The sequence below is a fragment of the Zea mays genome, chromosome 3 (genome assembly GCF_902167145.1).
Source record: "Zea mays cultivar B73 chromosome 3, Zm-B73-REFERENCE-NAM-5.0, whole genome shotgun sequence".
Taxonomy (NCBI): domain Eukaryota; kingdom Viridiplantae; phylum Streptophyta; class Magnoliopsida; order Poales; family Poaceae; genus Zea; species Zea mays.
Genome location: NC_050098.1, coordinates 99,577,037 through 99,586,282, shown reverse-complemented (window position 1 = coordinate 99,586,282; position 9,246 = coordinate 99,577,037). Strand labels below are relative to the sequence as shown.

The 9,246-nt window shown below is 44.3% G+C and overlaps 1 pseudogene; it reads right to left on the bottom strand.

Annotated features, from left to right (window-relative positions):
- Window positions 1-3,207: 3,207 nt before the first annotated feature.
- LOC103652120 (uncharacterized) lies at window positions 3,208-3,809 on the bottom strand (annotated as a pseudogene).
- Window positions 3,810-9,246: the final 5,437 nt, after the last annotated feature.

The window sequence follows — 9,246 nt, the reverse complement described above, 5'->3', positions numbered from 1 at the left end:
ATGTTATAAATATTGGAATGAGCCTAGCAAATAAAAAAATATACGCTTGGTGGCATTCATCAATCATCGTTCCTCCCAATTAATAAAAAAACAATTCTACTATGTACTTAAATTAAACTAAATAGCGTTGTATATGTAAGTCATGACTAAATACCATGTCATGAATATATATGCCAATCTTACAAAATAGATTAATTGCATATGCCATATATCTTTCCAAGACAAACATCATGGTCTCAATCCAAATAAAATGCTACATCACACACTAAGTATATATAAATTATAAAATATATTGATTTATGGTCTTGCATTATTCAATGAAGATTATCAAATTCAGTCTTCAAAATAAATCATGTGTATAGGTGATACAATGCACTATCAGCTAAAGAGACAAATATTAAGAGGTGAATTATGTAGCGTCCCAAAAGGCGCATATACTCAAATAATTAAAAAAAGGCCGCATGCTGAGTTATTGAAATTCAGCGCCATGTCAAACTTCAAGACATGACAAGATACACAAAAAAATATATATGCATGAATTAAAATACATCCATATTATGCTTCGGCAAGGAGCTAACCAAGCTAGCAAATAACCATGCAAGAGGTTCTGTTAGCTCGTCAATAATGAAATCATGTCGTATCTGACGTACGCATGCGACCATCCACGACTACATGAGGCGAAGACTTTTTTGTTTTCTTTTGTAGTTTGTAATAGTCAGCCATATGATGTAATTTTATTTTTCTTTTATGTATTTATGTTGGAACTCTTAATCAGGGGTTTTCTCTACGGAGATGTAATTAACATAATTTTTATGCAAATATAAGAATTATGGAAGTATGAGCCTGCAATACCTGTATTATTTACTTTATTATATCTAAATTAAAACTTGTCTCTGTTGACGTGGAGACGGCGCTTTTTGCCGCCCGTTTTCCCGACATCAATTATCTCATAGGGTGTTCAGAAGCACGAAGAGGTCAGTAAAGTCGAGGACGACATTGTTCTCAGCTGTGTTTCTTACGCTTACTGTACAATTGATTACTAGATGGACCTTATGCCACCTAATATGCTAATTTGAGTTGTTATTGTTTCTAAAGCTTTTACGCGTGTAGGTACCAGTTGATACTTCTTATTTTGTTGAATATAAGTGGAAAATTTTACTTTGTATTATTCTAAAAAGGGTAAGATACATTTTCTGTTTTAGTATGATATTACGATATACATTTGAATGATTGCAATTGAAATATGTTCAATTATCTTCATGTGTAATATTATTATAAAGGTTTGGAACATATTTGAATAACTTACCTAAGTGATATAGAAACTGTATCAACGCATGGGCACACACCTTATATAAAGATGTAATTGTTGCCTTTACATGAAGCGAAAGTAGATAAAGGTAACTACTATTAAATAGTCCAATTCTAAAATGTGTACTTATTTTAAAACAAAATGTCTATCTCTACTACTATGAAGGTAAAGCGTAGGCTACCTCCCGTGGTTATGTCCCATGTGTTTTGCCCCCAAATGTCGTCTCCCCGCCCCTCACCCGGCGTTGAGATCCAACACCCTCGTCGACGACGACGAGCGTCGCACCCCCTGGCTAGATCCACATCCCACAAGGACACTGCCTGTGGAGAAGCTCTTCGCGTGTCCCCACCCACCGACCCCCCCCCCCCTCGCTCGGTGTCGTGGCACCCAGATCCCACGCCCCACTCCACACCCGCGATGAGGAATGAAAATGGGAATCAATCGATGTCCTAACTTGTGGTAGAGAAGCAATGCCAGAAGAATGAATTTTTTTCACTACCCAAGGATCTCAATCAGAATTCTAGGCTCATTCATACATTCACAAAATGCTTTCGAACTCGTGAACATTTATATGTGGCTCTATTATGGTGGGTTACACAAATAGAGTTTTTGCATGTTCTTCGTTTCATATGGTGACATACTTGTTACTGTGTGCGACATTGTTTGATGGAACCCTTGTGACATTGTATTGTATTGTTTGTTTGTTTTGTTCTATATAGTCTTAATATTTTATTAAATAATTTATGTATTGTCACAACACACGTGTATTGTACTATTGTATATAGAAGTCTGCATGGTACTGATGGTTACAATGTAGTAGTCCCGTTGCAACGCACGGGCACTCAGCTAGTTTTGCTTGAAGCCAAAGAGAATATTAGAATGGATCAGGAGAACCTGAAGACAAAGCAGTCTAGGCAGCGAAGTTATGCCGACACTAGAAGAAGAGAGATGAGTTTCGAAGTGGGAGATTATGTTTACTTGAAGGTGTCACCGATCAGAGGAGTCAGAAGGTTTGGAGTTAAGGGAAAATTAGCACTTCGATACATAGGACTGTACCAGATTCAGACAAGACATGTATAAGTGGCATACCAGCTCAGCCTACCAGAAAGTCTATCCGCAGTCCATGATGTTTTCCACGTGTCTCAGCTGAAGAAGTGTTTGCGAGTGCCAGAAGAGCAATTGCCAACTGAGGATCTCGAAGTCCAGGAAGACTTGACATATATTGTAACACCCTGAATTTGGGGTATAAAATTTCTTTTTTAATATCCAACAAATTCAGATGTCACCGTCTCAGTTCCTCGCTTTCCTTCCCTTTTTCCTAAAAAAATGGAGAATTATTTTGTTATATATACGTTTTAATCTTAGTAAAATAATGCCCTAAAGAAGCTGACTGTTGCATTCTTGCCGAAGCACAATTTTTGTTTGCTAAAAAAATGATCTTGGCAGTGTTTATGTTTTGAAGAAGCAAAAACTATAGAATTTAAACTATTTGAGCATGGTCTAAAATAACCAAACATATTTATATATAAATAAAGAGAAAATAAAACTCCTATCTTCGCCTTTTCCCAAGCACGACCCACTCTTCTGTACGTGCGCGCGGAGGCGCTCGCCCTGGTCCTCTGCGCATCAGCTGCACAATAAAAACCCCCCAGCTGTTCCACTACGCAGTGGAGCCCGCCTGTCATTGGCATCTTCCCCCAACCGCCTCCTGCTTCACTTGGTCATCTGGGCTCATACCCACAACGTGGGCGTGACCAGAGCGAAACTGTCGCTCAACTCGCGTGCCGCTTGCATAATTCTATTCTCCATGCCGCTCTCTTCTCCCTCGTCTTGTTCAGCAACCGCTTCCGCGGACGCGGCAAGGCAGGGCCGGGCCTCTGCGCACGGCATCCGGCCGGCTAGTAGCCCTCTCTGCCCCCTCCCTCTTCTCCCTTTATCCCTCTTCCTCTCTGGCTTCTCCCTCCCTCCCCACGCGTTCTTCCCCGGCGAGTAGCCCTCTCTGCCCCCTGCCGAGCAGTTCGTCTCCTCTCGGCGAGCCCCTGCGCGGCTCCCCTTCCCTCCGATGTGTGTCCCCTGCGCATGGCCATGGCCGAGTCCCTGCAGTCGTGCCTCCCTGCACGTCCTGTGTGTGCGCGCGGCGCTGGCTGGTGGGTCACCGGCGAGCCGCGCTGCCCCAGGCCCCTACCCCTGCTAGCCCATGCCCCTCGGCCCTCGCCTGGCAAGCCTCCATGGCTACGGCCCTGGCAGCGGCTCCCTAGCATGCAGCGACTACCGAGGAGCGCCCCTGGTGGACGGCCCCTTGACCCCGGTGCGATTCTGCTCCTGCGCAGCTGCCCAGGGCCGTCCGAGCTTTCCCCAGCGTCCTTGTAGTTGAAGAATGGAAGATTGGAGAAGAAGCTGCCCACTTCGTGCGTGCACAGGAAAAAGAATCGCATGTGCGGTAACAGCAGAGAGGAATAAGTCCATGTGGCCACTTTGACCGGTTATGGATGAGATCCATGTGACCCTTGGTGTGGCACGATTCTGACCGATAGGATCGTGCCACATCGTCGTTAGTGCGCTATTTAATAAAATATGTATTAACTTTGGCGTTAGATATTCGATTAATCCATTCCAGTTACATTAACCATGTAATGATCTCGTGCACACGTTATAAATTTGTTTCGACACGTTCTAGTTGCGTTAGTTTGATAATAACGTTGTCTACATGTTAGAAACATTGTTTGGTCGCGACAAATGTTTTATTTAATTAATAAAGTAATTGTTTATCTCTTGGTCATTAAAATAACTAATTCATAGTTTAAGTTTACGATTTATAAATACATGTTAGTGTGATTAATGACTACACAAATGTTTTAATTTAATATTTGTTTAGTATAGACACAACATCTATTTAGTAGTTCTTGTGTCGTCGCACTACCGTCGCGCTGTTCGCGTGTGATGTGCTCGTCGTCGTGCTGTGCACGCACCGTGTGCATGTCGTAGTGTTGTTTCGCACGTATTTGTCGCGAGCTGTTCGCACGCATTGTCACGTGTCATTTGCTCATGGTCACATGTGGTTGTGCGCGCTTTCCGTGTGCTCCTTCACGCGTGACGCACGGACTATTCCCACGTGTGGCGCTCGTTGTCGTCGGATCACATGTTTTAGTTGAATAATTAATTATTGGTTTATTCGAGGGTTAATAAAATAACAATTTATTTAGAACAAGTCTATAGTTTTAACTCGTGCTTTTATAAATATAAATGTTAATTAACTTGATTAATACCAGCTTAAATACTCTTAATTAATTAATTGTTTGTTGTTGTTCGCGCGCGACATTGTTTGCGCGTCGTCGTGTTGTTCATGCGCGTAGTCGCGTTGACTCGCGCGTGTCACGCCCTGTCGTGCGTCTTGTTTCTCGTGCCATCCGCACGCTGTTTCGTACAGTGTCGCGTGCCGCCACACGTCGTTTGTGTGTGTCGCGTGTGCCATTTGCACATGTCGCTTGCCTTGCCGTGCGTTGTTAACGCGTATCTTGCGTGTCGATCACGTGTGTCGCGCGACATCTACGCGTGATAATAAATTAATTTTGTTTATAAACGCTCATGTTAGTAACGTTAATTCGTCAGATCATATATGTTAGATAATTAACTTATGGGTGGCTCGACTAGTATTTATTAGATTAATATTCTAATTGGATTAAATGTGTAATGTTCAACTTGAACTTTTATAATAAACGTTATCATGGCTAATATTAACTAACTACTTTCTATTTATTTAACATTTGTCTAGTATAAGCGCGTTCTCTATTTAGTATTTTCTCGCCTGTCGCGCGTGCTGTTCCGCATGTGGCCGCGTGCTGATTCGCATGATATTCACGCTAGTCGCACGCACTGTTTCAGGCGTTGCCCGCGCGCTAAATCGCGTGTGGTCATGCGTGTCCGAGCGTCCTTCTGCACGCTGTCGTGTTGTTTCATGTGTCGTAAATTCACATCGCCTATAATCTCTCGCTTTAATTAAATTACTAGTTAACTAACAGCTGCTAGTGTAACAGGTTAAGTGAAACTAAATATTAGATATAATTTATATTTGATAATGTCGAATCAAATGTTCTAACCAATACTTTTAGAGTAAACGCGCTAAATTCTCGACCGTAGCTCCGACTATCGCGTTTCTTTTCCTCGCGTGACTATAGTAGCGCACTGTATTTCATTTTGCATGTTTTATTATGTTTTTATTTGAATGGTGTAATGTTCTTATGCATATACATATGTCTGTTTGTTTGTGCCTGTTGGTATTCACTATGTGACGCGAATAGACTGCGATCCATTTCCGAGCTTCGAGGAATCGACAGTCAAGCATCGGCGACCAAGTGATCTAGCTCTTCGAGTTCCACGAAGTTGAAGACCCTCAGCATCTGTTTGGTGAAGGCAAGTGTCCTCTGACCCATTATGTCTCATTTACTTTATAATTCATTGTCCCGCATACTATGAACAACCTAAGGATTGACTAGCTTTCTATTTACCTTGTCCTTGATTACCTTTTGGGTTACTATGGTTAGATTCGTGCTATTGCTTTACTTTAATCAATGAACATAATGTGAACACTTATGATACGATGTTGTCATTATTATTATGATGTTGGACTAGTGATACCTTATGGGGCTTGAGCGGTTTCTCGAGTGCCTCTCCATAAGGACCTGTTCGTTGGATGACCGCCCGGGAAAACAGTGCAACCATGAGGGTGGAATGGGACGCCCTTAGCTGAGTAATTAGAGGAACTGGGGTGTAGTTCGCTTCGCTGTCGTTCCGTTAATGGGGCTCGATGTATGTGGCTCGCTCTGCCAAGGTTGGTTCGCCCCTTGGGGAGGAGTGCGGTGCATTTAGGAAACCTAACGGGCGGCTACAGCCCCAGGGAATCTTTGTAAAGGCTACGTAGTGAGACCCTGCCTATTCACCTTGGTAGTGTTTAAGGGTTTGATCGGCCCGAGGCAAGAGGGAATCACGGCTTGTGGGTAAAGTGCGCAACCTCTGCAGAGTGTTATGAAACTGATATATCAGTCGTGCTCGCGGTTATGAGCGGCCAAGGGAGCTCCATTGATTAGAGATACCTTGATCAGAGATGGTTAGTTTACAGGTGGTGACAAGGATGATGTTTATGACTATGGTAATGGTAAGTGGTATTCTTTCCGTTTGGAAAGGGTACTTTGGGTTAAGAACTTGGGTTAATGCTAAAACCTGGCTTTCTACTAGTAATAATAATCTGACCAACTAAAAGCAACTGCTTGACTTAACCCCACATAAAGCTAGTCCACTACAACTAAACGTGACATTTGCTGAGTACGTTGATGTGTACTCACCCTTGCTTTCACAAAACACCAGGTTGCCTTTGGTGCAATCTATGCTCAGGTAAAGAAGAAGGTGTCGAGGCGGATCTCCAGGAGCTTCAGGACTTCGACGAGTTCGAGGATTAGGCTAGCAACCTGAAAGGGAAATGTGCCCTTGGGCCATTTCTAAGTATTTTGGTGATCAAGTGCCAACACAAATGGCTTAAGAATGAAACTATGCCAAATGGTGGAAGAAGTACAAATCAACACAAAGGTATGATTCTAGACTTAGTACATTGGTTTTTGTGTACTAACATATTTGTCTAAGTGCTAGAATCAGAGAAAAGACAAAAGGAAAAAGAGTTGGCTGTGTACAGCCAACTGCTATTCAGTCTGGGTGCACCGGACTATCCAGTGGTGCACCGGACAGTGTCCGGTGCGCCAGGCTGGCTCTGGCGAAAAGGCTGCTCTCGGGTTTCGTCGGCGGCGTACGGCTAAAAATCACCGGACTGTCCGGTGGTGCACCGGACTGTCCGGTGGTGCACCAGACTGTCCGGTGAGCCAACGGTCGGCCGCGCCAATGATCGGCCACGCAATCCGTGCGTGACGCGTGGCCGTGCCAACGGTCAGAAGGGGGCACCGGACTGTCCGGTGTGCACCAGACAGTGTCCGGTGCGCCAACGGCTCCAAATCGTCAACGGTCGGCTGCGCCAAAATAGGAAAGAAATCAGCACCGGACAGTGTCCGGTGGTGCACCGGACTGTCCGGTGCGCCACCCGACAGAAGGCAAGAATTGCCTTCCCGGATTGCTCTCAACAGCTCCTAGCTGCCTTGGGGCTATAAAAGGGACCCCTAGGCGCATGGAGGAGTACACCAAGCATACTCTAAGCACTCTTGATCATTCACACTCATCTTTGCGCACTCGATTGGCATTCTTAGTGATTTGAGCTCCGTTCTAGTGGTGAACCTTGTGTTATTCATTTGAGCTCAAGTCTTGGTTGTGTGTGTGCGTATTGCTGTGGATTTGTGTGTGTTGCTTTCCTCCCTTACTCTAGTGCCTTCACTTTGATTCTTGTTGTAAGGGCGAGAGACTCCAAGTTGTGGAGATTCCTCGCAAACGGGAAAGAGTAAAGAAAGAAGAACACCGTGGTATTCAAGTTGATCATTGGATCACTTGAGAAGGGTTGAGTGCAACCCTCGTCCGTTGGGACACCACAACGTGGAGTAGGCAAGTTTTGCACTTGGCCGAACCTCGAGATAAATTATCATGTCTTTTGTGCTTGTTCTCACTGTGTCAATTGTGGTTCACAAGAGCTCTCCTTAGCCACTTGATTTCATTGTGCTAACACTTAATCAAGTTTGTGGTTTTAAGTTTCAAGTTTTTACAGGATCACCTATTCACCCCCCCCCCCCTCTAGGTGCTCTCAATTGGTATCGGAGCCGTTCTCTTTAAGAAAGGGACTAATCACCCGAAGAGCTGGGTCCTAAGGGAAAGGGGATGGTGGTCAACGACAATGAGAAGGAGTCCATCTTCAACGAGCCAAGGGACGACAAAGTCAATGACTCCGACTCGAGTCAAAAGAAGAAGGATGGAAAGAAGAAGAGGCGCATCAGGAAGGTTGTCTACTACGACAGCGATGAGTCTTCCTCTTCTCAAAAGGACGACGAATACGAGGAGAAAAGGAAAACGGTTAACTCAAACTTTTCTTTTGATTATTCTCGTATTCCGCATAATTCCAATGCTCATTTGCTTTCCATTCCACTTGGTAAACCCCCACACTTTGATAGAGAGGACTACGGATTTTGGAGTCACAAAATGCGTAGCCACCTGTTCTCTCTTCATCCAAGTATATGGAAGATAGTAGAAAATGGAATGCAATTTGATAGTTCGGATAACTCCATGTTTATCAATGAACAAATTCATAAAAATGCACAAGCTACTACTGTTCTTTTAGCATCCTTGTGCAGGGAAGAATACAATAAGGTGAGCGGCTTGGATAATGCCAAGCAAATCTGGGTCACTCTCAAGATCTCACATGAGGGGAACGACGCCACCATGCTCACCAAGATGGAGTTGGTGGAAGGCGAACTAGGAAGGTTCGCAATGATCAGGGGAGAGGAGCCAACTCAAACGTACAATAGGCTCAAGACCCTAGTTAACAAGATAAGGAGCTATGGGAGCACGAGATGGACAGACCACGACGTCGTCCGACTTATGCTAAGGTCCTTCACTGTCCTTGATCCTCATCTTGTAAACTCTATTCGTGAGAATCCTAGGTACATCAAGATGACGCCCGAGGAAATACTCGGAAAGTTCGTAAGCGGGCGGATGATGATCAAGGAGGCAAGATATGTTGATGATGCATTGAATGGCCCAATGCCGATCTACGAGCCTCAAACTATTGCTCTCAAAGCAACAAGTAGCAGGGAGGTGCTACCTTGCAAGGTGGCACAAGTTGAGGCGGCCGGGCTAAATGAGGAAGAAATGGCCCTCATCATCAAGCACTTCAAGACGGCGCTCAAAGGTCGCAAGGAGCATCCCAACAAGAGCAAGACGAAGGGGAAGCGCTCCTGCTTCAAGTGTGATAAGGTTGGTCACTTTATTGCTAACTGTCCTGATAATGATAGTGA